General features: G+C 31.9%; 1 protein-coding gene across 10 annotated transcripts in view; it reads right to left on the bottom strand.

Moving 5' to 3' along the window:
- ATRNL1 (attractin like 1) overlaps window positions 1–21,855 on the bottom strand; it is an 842,049-nt gene that overhangs the window by 500,164 nt on the left and 320,030 nt on the right. The window lies entirely within an intron of this gene.

Genomic DNA, 21,855 nt, shown 5'->3' with positions numbered 1-21,855 from the left:
CCTTCATCATTTCTGATTACATTTATTTGGATCTTCTCTCTTTTCTACTTTAATAGTCTAGCTTGCAACATTTCTTATTAATATTTTCAAAAAACCAACTCCTGGATTTGTTTATCTTTTAAATGGTTTTTTTGTGTGTCTTGATTTTCTTCAGTTCAGCTGTAATTTCAGTTATTTCTTGTCTTCTCCTAACTTTAGGGTTGATTTTTTCTTGCTTCTCTAATTCTTTCAGTTGTGATGTTAGTTGTTAATTTGAGATCTTTCTAACTTTTTGATGTGGGCATTTAGCCCTATGAATTTCCCTGTTAACACTGCCTTAGCTATGTCCCAGAGATTCTGGTATATTTTAGCTCTGTTCTCCCTATTTTCAAATAACTTCTTGATTTCTGCCTTAATTTCATTATTTATCCAAAAGTCATTCCGGAGCATGTTGATTAATTTCATGAGCAATTTTCTTCATCTTGACTTCTATTTTTACATGGTCCAAGAGTGTGTTTGTTATGATTTCAGTTCTTTTGCATTTGCCAAGTATTCTTTTATATCCAATTATGCGGTCAATATTCAATTTTAGGGTAGGTGCCATGTAGCAAAGAGAAGAATGTATAAAGGTCCTTTTTAACAAAGATCAAGAGCCAACTCATAGGCTATGAGAAGATATTTGCTGTATAAATAATGTACAAAAAATTAATATCCAGAAGCTATTAAATTAAAACTAGTAAAAATCAAGAAAATGCCAACAATATGAAAAAGACAAACTACAAAATAAGAAGAAGACAAAGAATAAGACCAACAATTCAAAGAAGAGAAACTTAAATACACAATAAATATGTAAAATGATATTAAGTTTCAACAAGTCATAAATAAAATGCAAGTAAAAACAAGATAGATATTCAAAACCATCCAATTGGCAAATATTAAAGAGAATAAAAATACAAAATGATGGTGAGGAAGTGGAAGAAAAGTATTGCATACCTTAGTGGAGCATAAATTAATATAAATATTTACAGTGTAATCTGGGAAAAAATCTTATAAATCTGCAATTCCACTCCTAATTGTATACCTCAAGGAACTTCCAGTTCAAGTAGAAATGTATAAGAATTTTAATTCCAGAATTATGTATTATTTTGAAAAATTAAGTACAACTTAAATGCGCATCAAAAATAGAATGAATAAATGTTATATCTGTAGAAATATTCTACATAAGTAAAATAAATGCACTACAGCTGCATATATTAGCATTGATAAATCTCAAATATGTTGCACATAAAAGTAATTTGTAGGATTCACAGCGTATATAATTTTTCTGTTTTTTAAATAATGTGGTATAGTATTACTTTTTATGGATGATTAAGTGAGCTAATAAATAAAAGGTACTTATAACAGTGTTTGACATATACTAAAGTACTCAATAAATATTGATTATATATATTGCAAATAAATAACATTAGCATAATAAAGGCAAAACAAAATACAATTTGGTGGCTCCATCTAAAAAAAGACACAAAAAAATTCAACTCTATTGGTGATGTTTACTTTCTTTTTAAAAAATCTAAAGGAAATATAGCAAGGTGCTAAGCTTTATTAAAGCTTGGTAACAGGTACATGATTTTTAAGTATATTGTATATACCATAAAATATATATACTACATAAATAAAAGTATATATACTATAATTTTTAACACATTTTAAATTTCCATAACTTAAAAATAGATAAACTATTCTTTATGTTTAAATATGCTGGGAACACTTATTGGAAAACTTTGTGAATAGAAAAAAATATTGAATAGCTGTATTTCAAAGCTTGAAGAATCAAAGCTATAAGTATCTATAAATCAACCTTTTGATTTTAAAGAACCCAGAGTTTTGAACCACTTTAAATGATATATGTAACTCGTTTTTTAATATTTTGGCAAACAATCAGCAAACCACCTCTCTTAATTCCAAAAAAACAGAGATCCACAATTAATTTCCCAATTTTATATAAAAATAGAGTTTATAAAAAATAGGTAAAATTGATAGAAAGAAGGACCTCTCTTCTTTACCCCTTTCACTTTTTGTATGAGCTTGGTAGAACTTCAGGAGAAACAAAGTCATTCACACTTCAGGCTCCAAATTCCAATTGCATAGTTTTTTTTAATCATAAAAACAAAAAGATACGAAAAGTTAACATTTTTGCTTTTCTTACATTATTTTAACTTGCAATGGTAAGAAGAGAAAAAGAGCAAAATCTCATTTTGATACTAATAGATGAAGTAGATACAATTAATTAAGTACAGTGTTTTTTTAGTTATTTAAAATACCCATGGGAAACATGTCAAGAGAAAGATAAAATCTAAAAAACATTGACTCCACGAAATTAAAGATGAAAAATGAGATAATAACACCAAAGATTACAATAAAAATAGAGCTGAATAAATTACAAAAGGAAAAACAAAAAATTAATAATGTAATGGCAAAATTTAAAAAGTTAATATGAGAATCAGAAAACAGAATAATTAATACATCATAAGACCGAAATAGTGTTATGTAGGTCAAATATGAAAAAGCCTCCCAAAATAGAAATAGACATGAAAATGACTCAAGAGAAATGATACACAGAAAAATTCACTGTATGCATGACTAATGCAGTTAGAGCAGAGATCATAATGAGATGAAGGGTAGCACATATAATATATTAAATAAAGAAAAAAATCTGATGATGAAGAAAACCTAAACACTTAAAGTATCTTGTATAAATATAAAAAGCATATTATATTATACCAATATTATTCATAATAGACAAAATGTAAAAACAACCTATGTCCATCAACTGAATGGTAAACAAAATGTGATACGTTCACACATAAAATGTTATTTTGTCATAAAAAGAAATAATGTAATGATATCTGCTATAACATGAATAAACTTCAAAAATACTGTGCTAATGAAAGAAATCAGTCACAAAAGACCACATATTCCATAATTTCATTTGTTATGTCCAAAATAGACAAATCCCATACAGAAGATAAATGGTAGCCACTAGGTGGTGAAAAAAGAATGATAAGTGACTGCCGATACGTACAGTTTTCTTTTTGGAGTGATAAAAATGTTCCAAAATCAGTGCAGATGGTTGCACAACTGTGTATATATTAAAAGTTACTGAATTGTACACTTTAAAATGGCGACTGTCATGGTTTTTTGAAAATATCTCTATGAAGTTATTGTTAAAAAAAAAAACTACAGAAATCCAGGCATATCCATGTAGGTATGTGCAGGCACACACACACACACACACACACTCACAGAGACAAATGAGTTATTTACAGAGTAAGATTAGGCAACATGCCAAGTGTACTTCTTTTTTGAGACGAAATCTCGCTCTGTCACCCAGGCTGGAGTGCAATGGCACAATTTTGGCTCACTGCAACCTCCGCCTCCCGGGTTCAAGCGATTCTCGTGCCTCAGCTCCTGAGTAACTGGGATTACAGGCGTGTGCCCACACATCCCGCTAATTGTTTGTGTATTTTTAGTAGAGATGGGGTTTTGCCATATTGCCCAGGCTGGTCTCAAACTCCTGACCTCAGATGATCTACCCGTCTCAGTCTCCCAAAGTGCTGGGATTACAGGCGTAAGTCACTGTGCCCAGCAGCCAAGTGCTCTTAAGCAGAAATAAATGTCAAAAGAAAAACAATGAAGTAATATTTTTGGAAAATACATACTCAGCAATGCTATCCCCATTCATAAACAACATAATAATAATTTCAGGGTTGGGTGCAGTGGCTCAAGCCTGTAATCCCAGCTCTTTGGGAGGCCAAGGTAGGCAAATCACCTGAGGTCAGGAGTTTGAGACCAGCCTGGCCAACATAGTGAAACCCCATCTCTACTAAAAATACAAAAATAGGCTGGCACGGTGGCACATGCCTGTAAGCCCAGCTTCTCGGGAGGCTAAGACAGGAGAATTGCATGAATCCGGGAGGCGGAGGTTGCAGTGAGCCAAGATGGCACCACTGCATTGCATCCTGGGTGACAGAGCAAGACTCATCTCAAAAATATAAAATAAAATAAAATAAAATAAAATAAAATAATAAAAATAAAATAAAAATTTCAAGTAAACAGATGTCCCAAAAGGACATAACCTACATATCAACTTTGAAAAAGAAAAACTCACACACATTACAACTAAGAGACAAATACAAATATGAAAATGGCAAAGACAAAAGGTGAATAGATGACAGAGGTAAATTACAAAAATATAATTACACAGAAATATGAATATTTTTAAAAAGAAAACAAAGTTGTCTCTTTCTGCCTAGAATCAGTGTTTACCAAGAAATTAATATAAAACAACTAAGAAGCTATTAAATAATAAACAATTCAGTAATGTAGCCAGATAAGATTTAAATGTCAATATATAAATACCTACAGCTTTTATTTGGAGACTATCTTATTACATCAGTGACTATGCCTATCCCTGTGACTAAAATACAAAACGAAAACAACTCTATACTGCCTTAATTACTGTAACTCTCTAGTTAGCCCTAACAGCTGGTAGAGCAACATGTCTAAGAAAGCACTTTAATATTAACCTTGTCTCCAACAACCTGACAAACATTCCTGTTATTTCTGATAATCTGCCTGTAGACACTTCGATTTCTTACGGAAACAATTATATCATCTGTAAAATAAATGCAAATTGAAATCCTCTTTTTAATCTTTATGGCTATAATTCATATTTCTATTAACTGTGTTCTTCAGATCTTTGATATTCTTTCTGAATTTTGTCTGCTTGATCTATTAATACTCTAAAGAGGTATGTTTAATTTTTTATTGTAGCTTAATCAATTTTTGCTCCACATATTAAGTCTACTTTATTAGTTGCATACACTCAAATATGAAGGAATAATAAATACTCTGAGGCATACAGACTTCAGAAGCTTTGACATGCAGACTTCCGTTAAAACAATTTTTGATTAAAGACTTAAAAAGAGAAGAGATAAATATAGAATGTGTAGCAAAAAGTATATCAAGAGATACGGACATGGGGCTGATAAAATACCTTGGTGAATTTGTTATCTTTGTAAAAATTGCAATGACCAAAGAAAAATGCATATCCATAATGACCAAGAATAGAAAGTCTAGAGAATATCAACACACTGTGGTTTTATACAAGAATTCAAAAAAAAAAAGTTACAGAATGCTAAAATGCTTATCTTATAGGAGGGGGATATCAGTATGTTTCCACCTCCAAAAAAACTATAAAAGGCTTAAAAACAAACATATAAAAAGTAAAAATATAAAATAAAAAATTAAAATAGTAGAAATTGATTCAAAGATATGAATAATAACACCAAAAATAAATGGATTCAACTCATCATTAATCACAAAAATTTACAGATTAGGAAAAAGCAAAATCAAAGTCTTCTATTTTTAAGAGATATGCCTATAATAATAGAGCCCACAAAGACTGTAAGGATGAAGGCACATCAGGCAAATGCTAATCAAATGAAACAGGTGTAATTATATTTATATCAGTTATAGACTTTGAGACCAAAAATGTGTCATTAATGACATCACTACAAATCATCAATATAATAATTTGGTGATGTCAAATCACCCAAAAAATGCAAAAACTTAAACACATATAATCATCAATAGCTTTTCTTTTACATCAATAGAGGTTTTACATTCAACAGAAAATGTAATGGTTGAAAAATACCATTCTGATTAACAAACTAATAAAAATTTCCAACCAGAAATAAACTAAATAAATCTTTAATTTACAAAACTACAAAATCTATTTTAGGTCATAAAAGAAGATGTAACTATACATGATAAATAGATTGCTAAGGAACATTCTAAATTTTAACACTTAAAAAAAAATATATGTTCTCCTCAGATTAATCTTTTAAATTAACAAAACTCCAATCAGAATTATAGACACATAGAAGAGAGAAGTGAGGAATCAAAGACCTTGTTCCGATGGAGTTTGCATTCTATTAATAGATGAGAAAACCAATAATAATCACACAAATAAGACATTTTAAGAGAGTGGTATATGCTATGAAGATAGCAAGGTAGTGTTTTGGAATAGGTGTTACAAATTGCTGCCCGCAGACCAAATCTGGTCCACAGTCTGTTTTTGTAGATAGTTTATGATAACACAGCTACCACCAATCATTTACAAATTGTCTATGGTTGCCTGTCTGCTACATTGGCAGAGTTTAGTAGGAACAATAGAGACCATCTGGCCTGTCATGCCTAAAATATCTATTATTTGGCCCTTTACAGCAAAGCTTACCAATCCGTATTATAGGTTCAAAGAAGGTTGCTTTACAAAAGGCACACAAAAGGAAATAACATCTGAAATTATAAATGAAAAATGAGAAGCAAGTCATGTAAACAATCAGTGAAAAAGTTCCTGGCCAAACACACACACACACAGAGAGAGAGAGAGAGAGAGAGACAGAGACAGAGACAGAGACAGAGACAGAGAGCGAGCGCAAAGACAAATGAAAATGAGGTTGCGCTGTTTGAGGAAAAAAAATAATTCCACTGTGCTTAGAATGATTTTTGGAGGGTTGTAAGAGACAAAGTCAGAAAGTAGGTAAGGGCCACATCATGGAAAACCATGAGAAGACCTCAAGCTGGGGAGTGAGATGGTCTGATTTTTAATTTTTAAATGTCACCCTGGTGGCAGATTGGAAAAAGTCTGAAGAAAATCAAAACTGAAAATGGGAAAACTACTCAAGGAGGCGTCTAAAAAGGACCAGACTCAAAATGACAGTGCCTTGGACAGGGTGGGAGAAGTAGAACAAAGATATATATCTTTGGGATATATTGTATAAGGAAATCCAACTGAACTACTAAACACCCTCACAAAGTAAGGGGAGGAAAGAAAGGTATCAGAGAATGGGACTCAAAGAAGGTTTTCCAATCAGGAATCAAAGGCTTTCAGATATTTGACAAAAGTAAGTATATAGGCATTATGTACATTTACTGAAATGAGGAAGTCGAGTAAAGAATGAAATTTTGGAAAATGAGGAAAAATCAAGAGTTCTGTTTTGAAAATATTGAATATGACTTTCTAATAAAATATCTAAATGATGATATCAAACAAAGTCAGAGAAATCAGTCTGCAGCTCAGAAAAGTGATCAAAACTACACGTTTTGGAACATCAAAATTTAGATGCTACTTAAAACTATGGGAACTGATAAGGTCAAGTGGGGAAAAAAGTAAAAAGACTAAAACGGTGCAGTCAGTGACAGAGTAGGAAAAATTGGAAAGTATGATAGGAAAGTCAAGAAATAGACTGTTTCAACTGTTCGATTCTGTGGGATGCTTCCTTAGAAAAGCAATGTCTATGGAGTTGTGGGGATTGAAGAGGAAATGGGTGGTACAGATTTGGTGACGAGTTTAGGCAACTATTTTGGGAAGGGTTGATCTGAAAGAAAATACAGAAATGGTGCTATAGTTGGAGAAGTACAAGGGGAGTAGAAAAATTTTATTTTTAACATAAGATATATTAAAACATGTATATGTGTGCTAAGGAAATTGGTCCAGTAGAGTCTAAGCAATTGTTGATAAGGGAGAAATGGAAGAGCAAAGGCCCTTATAGTGTTAAAGGAATAAAATTTAGAGCAAAACAATTTAAAAATAGGCTTTTGTTAGGAACAGAGGCATTCTTTCCTTGATAATAAAGGCAGAGAAAATAAGTATGAGTGCAAAAAAGTTTGTTGATTGTGGTGGTGAAAAAAAATGGGGATATTCCCATCTATTTGCTTATATTTTCTCAATGAAGTAGGAGGTAAAATTATTAGCTAGTGCAGATAAAGGTTTGAGAATAGAGATGAAATTTTAAAACACTTATTTGGAGAGTATTAAAAGGGAAATGTAGGAAAACTACCAGGGAGTTTTGCATTTTCCTTTGATAAAGTTGAAGACCAACCAGTCTACACAGCTATATGATTTTTCCCCCCAGCAATGTGAGGGTGAAGAAAGTCAGACACAGAATAGTGAAGAGTTGGGTTAACCAGAGTCTGAGTTTTGCTACACAAATAGAAGAAACAGGAGTGGGAAGAAAATATGCAGTATTAGCTAAGGACTGATAACTATAACGGACCATAAAACCTCACGTGGGTAAGGGTATAAAAGAAGACAGCAGGGCACTAGGAAAGGGTGAAAATGAGAAAACAAGTAGGGTTAATGAATAACAAATTTCAATGAGTTTGAATAATTATGGCATGGGTACTTAGTGAGCAAGAAGGACTAAAGGTGGTAAGATATTTGAATTTGATATTTCATAGGTAATATTATTAATGACAAGGTAGAGGATAATACCATTGTTATACCCTAGTGCACGGGTCAGGGAACCCATAAAATTTTTAAAGGAAAGAAAGAATAAAACCCCAGAATCAATGAGCATATATAATTCCCAATTTTGGTTTCTAAATATTATTCTCCAACATAAGAAACCATGGCATCTTGTGGAAATGGGAACTAGTTGATACCAGGGCTGGAAGACGGAAAGTACAAGGTAAGCCTGAAATATCTTGTAGTGCCAGAAAATAAGGATGCACTCAACAAATGATGGAGTCATGTTAAAAAACACAGAAGCCAAATTGAGGGGGAATCTTAATGACCAGATCTGGAACAATTTGAGCTATAAAATAAATAATGAAAGTAATTTCATATATATCATAAAATTAAATAGATATCCATGAGCCCATACTGATATAAATAAATAATTAAACAAATTAATGAGGAGGGAGAAGGAACAGCTCTCCCTTACAGTTAACAAATGTAAAAGAAATTATGAAATAGAAAATCATCATTTGGTAAATACATTAATAATAATTCTTTCATATAAGAATAATCAATGTATGGTAAAAGTTGCCTTTTCCAGCTTCCAAAGCCTGTCCTCATTTGTTGGTTCATGGTCCCTTCCCTCACATCTCTCCACTTGCTTCCATCATCACATCTTCTACTACTGTAGTCAAATTTCCTCCGCTTCCCTTTCATAAGAATACTTGTTATTACACTGAGTACACCAGAATAGTCCAGAATAGTCTCTCTCAAAATCCTTAGTTTAAGCATATATGCTAACTTCCTCTTATCTTTTAAGGTAAGTATGTATCACAGGTTCTTGGGAGGATGTAGACATCTTTGGGGATGCATTACTCACCCTAACACAGAGTATCAGTAGATAAATAAATGACTGGAAAACTAATACAATTTAGTAACCATTTTCTCTAGGTAGAGAAATTAGTAATTTTTATTTTTATTTATCTCTTTTCTAGAACGAACATGCAGTATTTCTACTATTGGGTCAAAAAAAAAATGTAAACCAGTGTTCAGAGAGTTTCTTTGTTTTAATCCTTGATCTTCAACATGTTTTTCACATGATGTATACCTACATATTAAATAGATTGATATACAGATGACCCTATACAACACAGGTTTGAACTATGCAAGTCCACTCATATGTGAATTTTCTTCCACATGTGCCACCTCTGAGACAGGAAGACCAACCCCTCCTCTTCCTCATCCTCAGTCTACTCAACATGATGATGCTGAGAATGAAGACCTTTATGACGATCCATTTCCACTTCTACTTATAGTAAACATAGTTTCTCTTCCTTATGACTTTCTTAATATATTTTCTTTTCTCTAGCTTACTTGACTGTAAGAATACAGTATATAATGCATATAACATACAAAATATATGTGAATCAACTGTTTATGTTATTGGTAAGGTTTCTGGCCAATAGTATCCTATTAGCAGTTAAGTTCAGGGAGAGTAAAAAGATATATGCAGATTTTCGACTATATGCAGGGTTGGTGCCTCTATACCCCATGGGGTTCAAGGGTCAACTGTATTTATGTTTCTCTCCAAAAATGGCATATTTTATTCCTAATACACAAACTTCTCAGATATAGGCTAACAAAAACATACAAGATAATCAGTCTCTCATCCTAGTCTTACATGACCAGAATATGCCCAGGGTTAAGTTTCAACGTGCAGAAGTTGATTTTTTTAAGGTTGTTTAGTCAATACTGGTCTAGCAGCCATAGTGCAAAAAAGTGTCTGCTATTTACTACAAGAACAAATTATATACTAAATTAAGCTGATGAGTAAAACACATTGCATGAAAAAGGAGTTTAAGCAAAAAAAAATATATATAAAGAGAAAAGGCTTTTAACGTATACAAGATGTTTAAAGAAGTCAGATATTAAAAACTAATAATGAGCTGGAAAGTAATGACTAAAAATGTATATGCATAAAAAGACATTTTGAAAGAGAACTTAAACTAAGAAGAAAGTTTCTGAGTACATTATATGCTTGGAATGATGAACGGCAAGTAGCGAATATTTAAGATTTGCTTTACTCTTGCAACAAAATCTGCAGGAAATAATGTATTTTTTAAGAAGATAGTAACCAGTGATAAAAAATCATCAAGGTATATATTGGAAATATCTTTATATCTGAGATGCAAGATGGCAGGCATGTTAGGATAACAAATAAAAATAAGCCTGATTTGCATATGCTATATCAATGGCACTACTCATGTAAATTTCAACTAATTGGAAACAAGAATCTTAGATATAAATTTTGAATTGTTTCTGAAATTTTATATTTGAAGTTTTTGAGAAACAAACTGCAGCTTAATAATTTGCTTTTTCACTGAGTTACTGTTTCCGTTTTAATTTAGCATCATCTATACCATTTAAGGAGATCTTGGTTGTAATCTCCCATGTAACAACTAAGTTATTTTATGCAAGTTAATTAAGTTCAATGAGACCCAGTGGTACAACAGGGATAAAACCACCTATGTCATAGGATTACTCTGTGAATTAAACATAATTATGTGAGTGTGTATTTGGCTTAGAGAAGACTGCCTGATAAAATAAAGGCATTCGATAAAGTTATTTTACTTCCTTATTCACTGTAGTGATTTCTGAATGAATTCTGAAGGATTTCAAAAGTTAGATTCTCGTATGTATATTTATATTCATATGTTAATAAACATATGTTTATGATCTTACAGTCAGCCATCCTGAGGAGTCTGTAAAGGATACATACAGACTTTGACAAAAATATCAAGAGTCCAAAAACGTTTAAACAATGGTACGATTATAAATATAAGTATTTGAAAACTTAGACTATTGTTTAGTAAATGATAAAAACCCATGTGAATAAAAGCACAAGTATTTTAATAGTCTCAGTGTGCTGTAGTGATATTTTACAGATAGCTCTAGGAACATACCTCAAAAAATAAACCAAAAATGGTCTCTTTTATGCTCTATTGCCCCCACCAAGCTGCTTTACATACTGAAAGCAGGCTGATTATTTTAAAAGCAAAATGTAACATTTTTCTCTCCTCTAAATATCCTTCAATGGCATCCTATTTTTCTTATGATAAAGACCATATCTTACATGTTCTATAAAGCACAGCATTGTTTGGATCTTGCAGATCTCGTAAGCTTCCTATTTTTGCTTTGTATATTCTAGGTGTTTCAGTGTTGGTTTTCTTTTAGTAACTCAAACATTCCATGTTCTTTCTAGCCACAAATCTTTGTACATGCTGTCCCTTTTGGTTTCACTTCTTCCTATCTATCCTCATACTATCACATCTTATCAAGTCATTTCTTCAAATCAAAACTCAATCATTCCCTTACTCAACTACTCCCTATCCCACAAATTAGGTCACGCCCTCTTGTAATATATTCCCTAAGCTCTATAAAGTTTGGGAATACATTCCCAAAACTCTACAATTGCCATTCAGAGTTCTTATGAAAATCACACCTAAGAAAATCATATAACTGGTTTAATATTTATTTTCTCTAGTAGCGTATAAGCTTCAATAGAGGAAAACCCATTTTGTTCACTTTGTTATCCAGAGTCTAACAAAGTAGCTAGTCAATAAATATATGTAGAATGAATAAACACAAGTCAGTAAATGCAAGTAAATGACAGTCTCTCCAAGCTCTAACAGTCAAATCCTCCAGAAAGTAATTTAATGAGAAAAAATATGTCACACTTGGGAATACTGAAATTATTAGAAATTATTAATATAAAATTGTTTTGTATGTAAATATTTAATAAATACTAATTTTTCCTTGTTTGCTCAACTGTACTACCCATGTTTAAAATTACTGAACCTGAAACATTTAAAACAATTTCAAAAATAAAATCTATTGCACAAATTTTGCAGGTTCAACATTTGCTGGATATCATATCATAGCAAAAAACACAGTTGTAATCCAGACTCTGAAAACTACTAATTGTCTGACCTAAATACACATTTAAATTCATTCAGTCTTACAAATAAATTTTTTACATAAATAGATAAAAAAGAATAGATGATTATCACCAATGCCATACATTAATTCTTCTAATTTATGGGATTTTTAATAATATGCCATGACCTATCAGAAGTCACCTTTTTTTTTTACTTCATAGTAGCTCAAAATCACTAAACTTTCAATTATCCTGCAATGATGAATGGTCATCTATTTAGTTTCATTTGAAAGAAATGTTCAACAGGTTAAGAAAACAAACCTTGAAATTCATTTTTCTTCAAATAAAAGACTGATGCTTAAAGTTTTTCAATGATATAATAGTATTACCTTATGTCCATAATAAACTTAAAGCAACTTTTACTTGATAATCTACAATATGATCTCCAGAAATTTTTGCTCAAGTACCCTAACAATAAAAATGCTTGCACATACAGCTACAATAAATGTATATTCACTTATTTATTAATAATTTATATGAGTCTACTAGCATTAAACATAACTGAAGGTCTGTTATGAGTCATACAGATTTCTAAGTATGGAAATCCAATAAAACAAGGTCCTGTGTTCAAAGAATTTCTTTCTAGTAAAATTTCATTTTACTTAAAAACCTAAATTCAAATTAAAAACAGAAAACAACTGAGATAATTGTATACTATGTAAGTGTTAAGATGGAAATAAAAGGTTTTGTGATATCTGGAGAAGTCACTTTTGTTAGGGTTGGAATATTAGCTGGGGATAGAGTACTTGAGAGAGAAAAGTAGTAAATGCTATAATCTATCGTAAAGTTTGAGATATCTAAGGAAAAGTAAATTAAGTAATTAAAGACATACAAATAAAATGACTTGCCATATGTCTTAGTCTGTTTTGTGCTGCTATAACAGAATGCTACAAAATATCACATACTGGACAATTTACAATAAATAGAAATGTATGGGGTCACAGTTTTGAAGGCTGGGAAGTAAAAGACCAAACAGCTGGCATCTGGTGAGGGCCTTCTTGCTGTGTCATCCCACGGCAGAAGGCCAAAGGGCAAGGGAGAACAAGAGGGGACTGAACTTGCCTTTCAATAACAGCACAAATCTCACCTATGAGGGTGGAGTTTTCAAGGCCTAGTCACCTCTTAAAAGTCCCGATCCCAGCACTTTGGGAGGCCAAGAAGGGCAGATCATGAGGTCAGGAAATCAAGTCCATCCTGGCTAACACGGTGAAACCCCGTCTCTACTAAAAATACAAAAACAAAATAAGCCAGGCATGGTGGCAGGCACCTGTAGTCCCAGCTACTCAGGAGGCTGAGGCAGGAGAATGGCGTGAACCCCGGGGCGAAGCTTGCAGATAGGGCCACTGCACTCCAGCCTGGGCAACAGAGCAAGACTCCATCTCAAAAAAACAAAAACAAAAAACAAAAAAAAGGTCCCATGTCTTAATACTGTTAAAATGTCAATTAAATTTCAGCATGAGTTTTGGAGGCAACAAGCATTCAAACCATAGTACCATATAAATTCCCAAATTATCAAGAACTTAATCTTATACTCCATCTTGTTCATAGATTTAGTGGCATATTCTAATACAAGTATGGGAGCCAGTGGATGCAGTTAGAGTTACAGCTTGTTTGGATATCTATTAAAGTAGGAATTTCTTACTATTCTTCCTGTTTGTAATCTAAGTGAATATTCTAAAAGTGTATTTTTAAATTTGAACCTTAAGGTAATTTATTGGAATGAATGCCTTTCAGAAAAACTCAGTTGAATGAAATTCTATAATGGAATTACATAAATTTTTTATATCAATTTTGGGAAGTTACGGTATCTTTGGATGAAGATTTCTTATTTGAAAAAATGGTACGATTTTTTAATTGTTTAGATCCTCTTATTTCCTTCAGCATAATGTTTTTATTCTATTCATATAAAAACTTATTGCTTACCCATACCACTAATTTCCACTTCTTTAATGGTTAAGAGGGTTGAAACCTGCCTTTACTATTTCCTGTGTGATCTTATACAAATTAGCTCAGCTTTCTCTATCTCTGTTTTCTTATCTATAAAATGGGAATAATAAGCACACCCTTCCCATTTGAGTATTACATAAGCTAATACATATAAAAAGCTGAGAACAGTCTAGTACAGTAAGTTCTCCATAAGTGTTAACTAGTATGATCGCTTTTTTTTTTTTTTTTTTTTTTTTTTTTGAGACGGAGTCTGGCTCTGTCACCCAGGCTGGAGTGCAGTGGCCGGATCTCAGCTCACTGCAAGCTCCGCCTCCCAGGTTTACGCCATTCTCCTGCCTCAGCCTCCCGAGTAGCTGGGACTACAGGCGCCCGCCACCTCGCTCGGCTAGTTTTTTGTATTTTTTAGTAGAGACGGGGTTTCACCGTGTTAGCCGGGATCGTCTCTCGATCTCCTGACCTCGTGATCCGCCCGTCTCGGCCTCCCAAAGTGCTGGGATTACAGGCTTGAGCCACCGCGCCCGGCCATGATCGTTATTTTAAATTCTGGTGGTTGTTCTTTACCAGTTTGGGAAAAATTATGCTTTATTTACTAAATGCTAATAATGAGCTATATATCTATAAGAAAAAAATTCACAGTAAGAATACTATGCATGTTATGACCTCTATGACATAAAATCATTCTCAGGACATGATGCAGAGATTTATTTAGAAGGCAGGCAGTCCTTTCAGTAGGCCATTCAACATTTTATACACAAATAAGGAACTATTTACCTCTGGCTCAAGGCAGACACAGCCCCACACTAGGGTACACGGCTTAGTAAGAAAAGTAAGTACAGCATATCAACTCTCAATCTTGCTCTCAGCTGAGTACCCTTACAAAGCATATACACTACACAACTCAACTTGGCGGACCCGGTAGGAGGTTTATGGACATTTTATTTCCTTCCTTAAACTTTTTCTTGTATTATTTTTACAGTGAGTCTATGATTTTTTTTCCTTTTAGCTATTTTAAATTTTCTTAGAATCATGTTTATTATCCTTCATTTTGGATATGCTAAAAGAGTAAATAATTCTGAAATAAAAATTTAAAAGTACGGGGATATAGGCTTCAGAAAATTTAATAAAAACAGTGATGAATCAAAGAACAAGGTCAAAATGCCAAAAATGTGACTCATTTATGTCTTGTCAGATACTGTTCAACCCATCATGTCTGCAATCTGTTAAATATAAGAATTTAGATTCTTGGTTTTTATTAAGGTCACTCTGCCCCATTTGCAAAGGAAACAGCCAGATCCTACTTAAATAGCAATTTATATCCAACGGTTAAAAAGTAATATAAAACATTCACTAACAATATGTTCAGTTTAAAACCGGAAAAATATTTTATTCAGTTGTAGAAAACCAGGATAATAATTAGTTTCATTGTTTTCTATTACATATTATTGTAAGTAATTAAACTGACATACTATTTTAAGTCATCTTTTTCAACTTAAATTTCCTACTCTCAAAATAGGTAGTTTTATTATTACTACAAAATTCCACCATGAACTCTAAATGAAAGAAACTCTAAAAAAAGAAATTCAATATAAAACAGTAATTTTTTAAAGAGTAAAAGATGAAATAAAATGTGTTCAATTACTTGGAACTATATTAAAACACAATAATTAGTGGTGTGAGCATTGCAAATTACACGTATTTAAAGAATTAGCAAATTCTACATTTTGAAATATATCATCTATATAGCATTTCCATAGTCTAGTCTTTCATTTTAAGGTTTTCTGTGTTAAAATTGTTATTACAATTAAAAGAAAGCATTTAAGAAAAAAAAAAACAGTAGTACTGTGTGACTACTACTTTTTGTATTTACTAAGAATATATTGAGTAATTCAATGTTTACAAGGGCCAAATTAGTTAACACTGAATGTTTTTCCTCTTTTGTGAGGCATGCTTTGGTTTTTGGTTTTAAACTGAACTTTGAAAAACTACTAAGTAAATAGAGTACAACTGGTGACATATTGCTTTCAGTTAAGTTAATACATTGCACTCAATTGCTTTAAGTTACAATGTGGACTTGCATCTTAAATTTCGATCTAATCTTGAAAATTAGAATAGTTTCTATTAACATTATTACAAGAGTTATTGTCCTTTTCTTTTTTAAGCATCATTTCCTTTCAAATATTAAGCTTTAAAGGTCTCACAACAATCCCAAGAGTGCCACCTAGTGTTTTATGGTTATGCTTTTGATATTTCTAAAAGAACACAGGGGTCCTATATAATCTAGAGAAGAGTTGTCCAATAAGGTCACCACTACCATATGTGGCTATTGACTAGTTGAAAAGTGACTGATTTGAATTAAAATGTGATGTAAGTATGGAATGTAAACTTTGTTTCAAACAGCAGTACAAAAAAAGTAAGATATCTCATTAATGATTTAATGACTTTTAAAACTGATTACACATTAAAATGAAAAAATTTTAGATATGTTAAGCTAAAAAAACTTTTATTAACATTTATTTTACTCATTTTCCATAACTTTTTAAAGGAAGCTACTAGAAAATTTTAAATTACATATGTGGCTCACATCATATTTGTATTGGACAACATTGATATAGAAGAAAACTTATGTTAGTCTTCAATATAAAAGTGTTAGACATTAGTATATTTGTAATAAACAGAGATTATATAATGTGTTCATAATGGTAACTAGTTACTCCTTTGGCAAATAAAAGAAACTAAAGGCTCAAAAATATAGAAGAGGAATTTCTAATTTTAAAAAATCAAACAAAAAAATATATTCCTATAAAATAAATCCAGGATATTTTAAATAAGAAAAACAAAAATCATGTGGAAAAGCTAGAGAATGAAGACAATTTAAATGACATAGTAATTGGACAGTCTGAGCATCAGTGGGAATAATAATTTCACATGGATTAAAACATGTATGAATCTATAAGCTCATTAGTGACAAAAACTAATTTTCATTTTTGAAAGATATTGAATGAACTTTTTATTTTAAATAAATACATACATGCATAAAAGTAAGTAAAGGAAATAAAAAATACAGGGAAAAACTATAGCTTTTATTATGCCTTTCCTATGCGAACTGTAGCAATAAGTAACCAAACAGCTGATGAAAGAAAATTTGTTTTTACCTAAGTATTCAAAACAAAACATGAAGAAGAAATTGGAATATTATAACTTTTCTTTGCTTTTCTTTTTTCTTTCTTTCTTTTTTTTTTTTTTTTTTTTTTTTTTTGAGTTTTGCTCTTGTTGCCCAGGCTGGAGTGCAATGGCGCGATCTCGGCTCTCCACAACCTCCACCTCCCAGGTTCAAGCAATTCTCCTGCCTCAGCCTCCCATGTAGCTGGGATTACAGGCATGCACTACCATGCTCAGCTAATTTTGCATTCTTAGTAGAGACAGGGTTTCTCCATGTTATGTTGGTCAGGCTGGTCTCGAACTCCCCACCTCAGGTGATTCACCCGCCTCAGCCTCCCAAAGTGTTGGGATTACAGGTGTGAGCCACTGTACCCAGTGGAATATTATATCTTTTCAATCTTCATCAATTAAAATCTAAACATTGAGCATCAGTGTGTGCCAAGAACATAAGAGACACCAATAGACATGATATGGCTCTTCTAGACAAAGAAAACCAAACCATCTACAATTATTATTTTCTCCAAAATCAAATACAAATTTGATTAAGCCTCTAAATCAGGGTTTCTCAACCTCAATAGTGTTGATATTTTTGGCCACATAAGTCTTTGTTCTGGGAAGGCTGTCCTTTTCATTGCAGGATATTTACCAGCATCCCTAGCCTCTACCCCTGAGATGCCCATGGCACCCACGTCCCACTCCCCAGTTGTGACAAACAAAAATGCCTCCAAACACTGTCAAATGTGTCATAAAGGGTAAAAATGCCTTAACAAAATTTGGGATTTTATTTGCCACATTCTCAATAAAATTTTTTAAAATTAAGAATAGCTAAAAAACGTTTTGTGGATTGGAGGAGGGTGAGGATCTGAAAACTACCTATCAAGTACTATGCTTATTACCTGGAAGATGAAATAATCTGCTCACCAAACCCCCACAACATGCAATTTACTTATATAACAGGCTGCACATGCAGCCCTGAACCTAAAATTAAAGTTAAAAAATAAAAATTACTTTAAAAAGCAACTAAGAACATAATTACGTTTTTAAAGATAAAACCGGAATTCATAAATTCTGTAAAAAATAATGATAATTTAAAAATCTTCTAGCAAATGTGGGCAAAACAATAGCAAACAGTATATAAGAGAAGGAAATTATTAAACACAAAATCTGAAATTGATGAACTAAAAAACATGATCCACAGAAAAGAGAAATAAAACCAAAAGCTGATGTTATGAAATAGCAAAACATAAATAACAATAACCACCAATTAAAAAGCACTAGACCCAAAAATTTTTGTTGAAATACTTAATTTTTATTTAAAGATTTAACTATTCCCATTTTAAAAGGAGATATAGCATTGTTCCAAATTCATTTTTAAAAGCTATTACCACAATTGCAAATAGAATGGAAATTTTCTTTTTTTTTTTTTAGATGGAGTCTCGCTCTGTCACCCAGGCTGGACTGCAGTGGTGCAGTCTCGGCTCACTGCAAGCTCTGCCTCCCAGGTTCACGATATTCTCCCACCTCAGTCTCCTGAGTAGCTGGGACTACAGGTGCCTGCCACCACACCCGGCTAATTTTGTTTTTGTTTTTTATTTTTAGTAGAGATGGGGTTTCACCACATTAGCCAGGATGGTCTCCATCTCCTGACCTCGTGATCCACCCTTCCTGGCCTCCCAAAGTGCTGGGATTACAGGTGTGAGCCACCGTGCTCGGCCAGAAAATAATTTTTAAAAACTGCAGTCATAGGTCATTTATTTAGAAAAAATAACATACAAAAAAGACAGACCATCTTCGTTCATACTAAAAATATTCTAAATTAAAATATAAACAACTAATATTTAGCAGTATCCAAATACTAATATGCCATGACTAAGTTTGGTTTAGCCCAGAATGAAAAGATGTTTAACATGAGAAAATCTACTAATGTAACTTAGTATTTAATAAGGTAAAATAAAGTTATTCATGATATAACCTTGTCACAAAATACAATAGGAATTTGCTTAATTTGATTCAAGGAATATTCCATAAATTATAATAAACATCCTACCTGATAAGGATATCTATTATCATCACTGTGATTCAGCCCAGAAATAGAGGTCTCAACATCCCAATAAGGGGGAAAAATATTGAAAAAGGAATAAAACTGTGCTTATTTGCATGTAATATAATTAACTGCATTTAAAATCCAAGCAAATCTACAAACAGAATTTAGTAAGCATTCACCAAAGTGAATGAATATAAGATCAATATACTAAAATGAATTTTATTTTTATATGTCAGAGTAGGAAACAAAAGTTTGAAAAATACAATTTAAAATAGCAACAAAAAACTGAAAAAAAAGATAAATTTTGCACACCCAACAAATCATTTTCAAGGCATGAACACATAAAATCAAGTTCAACATTATTAGTCATTTCAGAAATACAAAACAAAATCACAAAATGCCACTACACACACTCTAGAATGTCTATGATCAAAGAGACAGACAATGTTGTATTGATGAGGACATCAAGGAATGAAATTTCTAGTATCAAAATTTTCTAGTATAAATTTTAAAATGTTACCAACGTTCTGGAAAACCATTTGGCAGTTTCTAAAATAATTAAGCAAAAACTTATCATACAACCAAACTATACACTGCTAGGAATATATCCAAGGAAAATAAAAACATATGTTCACATAAAGACCCTATGAATGTTCATTCACTGCAGCATTTTTCTTAATAGACAAAACCTAGAAAAAATCCCAAAGTCCATGAACTTACCTATGGACAAAAAAGACAGTATATTCACACAATATATACCATTAACTAAACTAAAAATACTAAAATCGCGATACTAACAAAGTAAAATAGAAATTTCTGATAATCATATAAATTAAGGCAGGAAATGCACTGGACATAAACACCCTTTTCTGATAAAAAATGTACAGCAAAGTAGGAATAGAAGGCAATTTCCTTAAAAGACTGAATGCTTTCCCTCTTAGATCAGAAACAAGACAAGAATAAATACTTGCATGTTCACATCTTTTAAACACATTATTAAAGGTGCTAGCTATAGCAATAAGGCAGAAAAAAGAAATAAAACCATCAAGATAGGAAAAGAAGAAATCCAACTGCCATTATTTGCAGAAAACATTGTATGTGTAGAAATTCTGAGAGAATCAACAAAAAATGGTACTAGAAGTAAAATGTGACTTTTGCAAAGCTACAGGATGTAAAACCAATATAAAATCAATTATAAATGCCAGAAACAATCAGAAATGAAATATTTAAGCTATCATTATCAATAGCATCACAAATTTAAAATACAGAAGGATAAATCTGACAAAAATGTGAACTACACATTGTAGTTATAATTATAAAATATTAATAATAAAAATTAAAGAATTGAGAAAAAATGAAAAATATGATAATTCCAGACTCACTACAGTTAACATGCCAATTCTCCCCAAATTCATCATAAGTTAAACAAAATCACAAAACAAATTATAGCATTTTTTTGAAAACTGAAAGGCAGATTCTAAAATTCACTTGCAAATGCAAAAAAAAAAGGAGTAGTCAAAACAAGTTTGAAAAGGAAGAACAAAGTTGGAGAATAAATACTAACCAATTTCCAAACTTATAAAATCACATTAATTGTAATGTCCAGTGTCTGGACTCTTTTCTGTTTCATTAATCTATTTGCTTATTTTTATGCTAATGCGGCATATTTACAAACAAGTGTTTTTCAGCAAAGATGCATAGGAATTCATTGGTAAAAGTATAGTCTTTATATAAAGTGTGCTTGAATATTTAAATATTTACGTGGAGAAAAAGAACTTCAATCCATCACCTACTATATACACAAATATTAATTCAAAATGGACCATATACTTAAATAGAAAACTTAAAAATGTAATATTTCTACCAAAACCTTGGGAAAATCATAGTCACCTGTCAGGCTAAGATTTCACAAAAGAACAAACTGATAAGTCAAGCTTCATCTAAATTAAAATCTGTTCTTCAAGAAAACAGTGTTAATAGGATAAAAAGACAAGTTACCACTAGTAAAAAATATTTGCAAGTCATATATCTGATAAAGGACTTGTATCTAGAATGAAGTATGTGGAAAATTCATTAATATAAAAACAATCTAAAAAGTGGGCAATGGATTTCAACAGACCCTTCATCTAATAAAATATACAGATGGCAAACAATCCTATGAAAAGATGCTGAACATCATTAGTAATTAGGAAAATGCAAATTAAAATGACAGATACCATTCCACACCTATTAGAATGGCTAAAACTTGTACTAACTCTGAAAAAGGCTGTGAAATGTGGAAGAACTGAAACTCTCATACACTGCTGATGGGAATGTAAAATGGTACAACCATTTGGGAAACAGCATTTGGCTGTTTCTTTAAAAGTTAAAGATAGGCTGGGCGCAGAGGCTCGCATCTGTAATCCCAACACTTTGGGAGGCCGAGGC

This window comes from Macaca fascicularis, chromosome 9 (genome assembly GCF_037993035.2).
Source record: "Macaca fascicularis isolate 582-1 chromosome 9, T2T-MFA8v1.1".
Taxonomy (NCBI): Eukaryota; Metazoa; Chordata; class Mammalia; order Primates; family Cercopithecidae; genus Macaca; species Macaca fascicularis.
The sequence above is the reverse complement of the archived record's forward strand: the minus strand, read 5'-3'. Positions and strand labels throughout refer to the sequence as shown.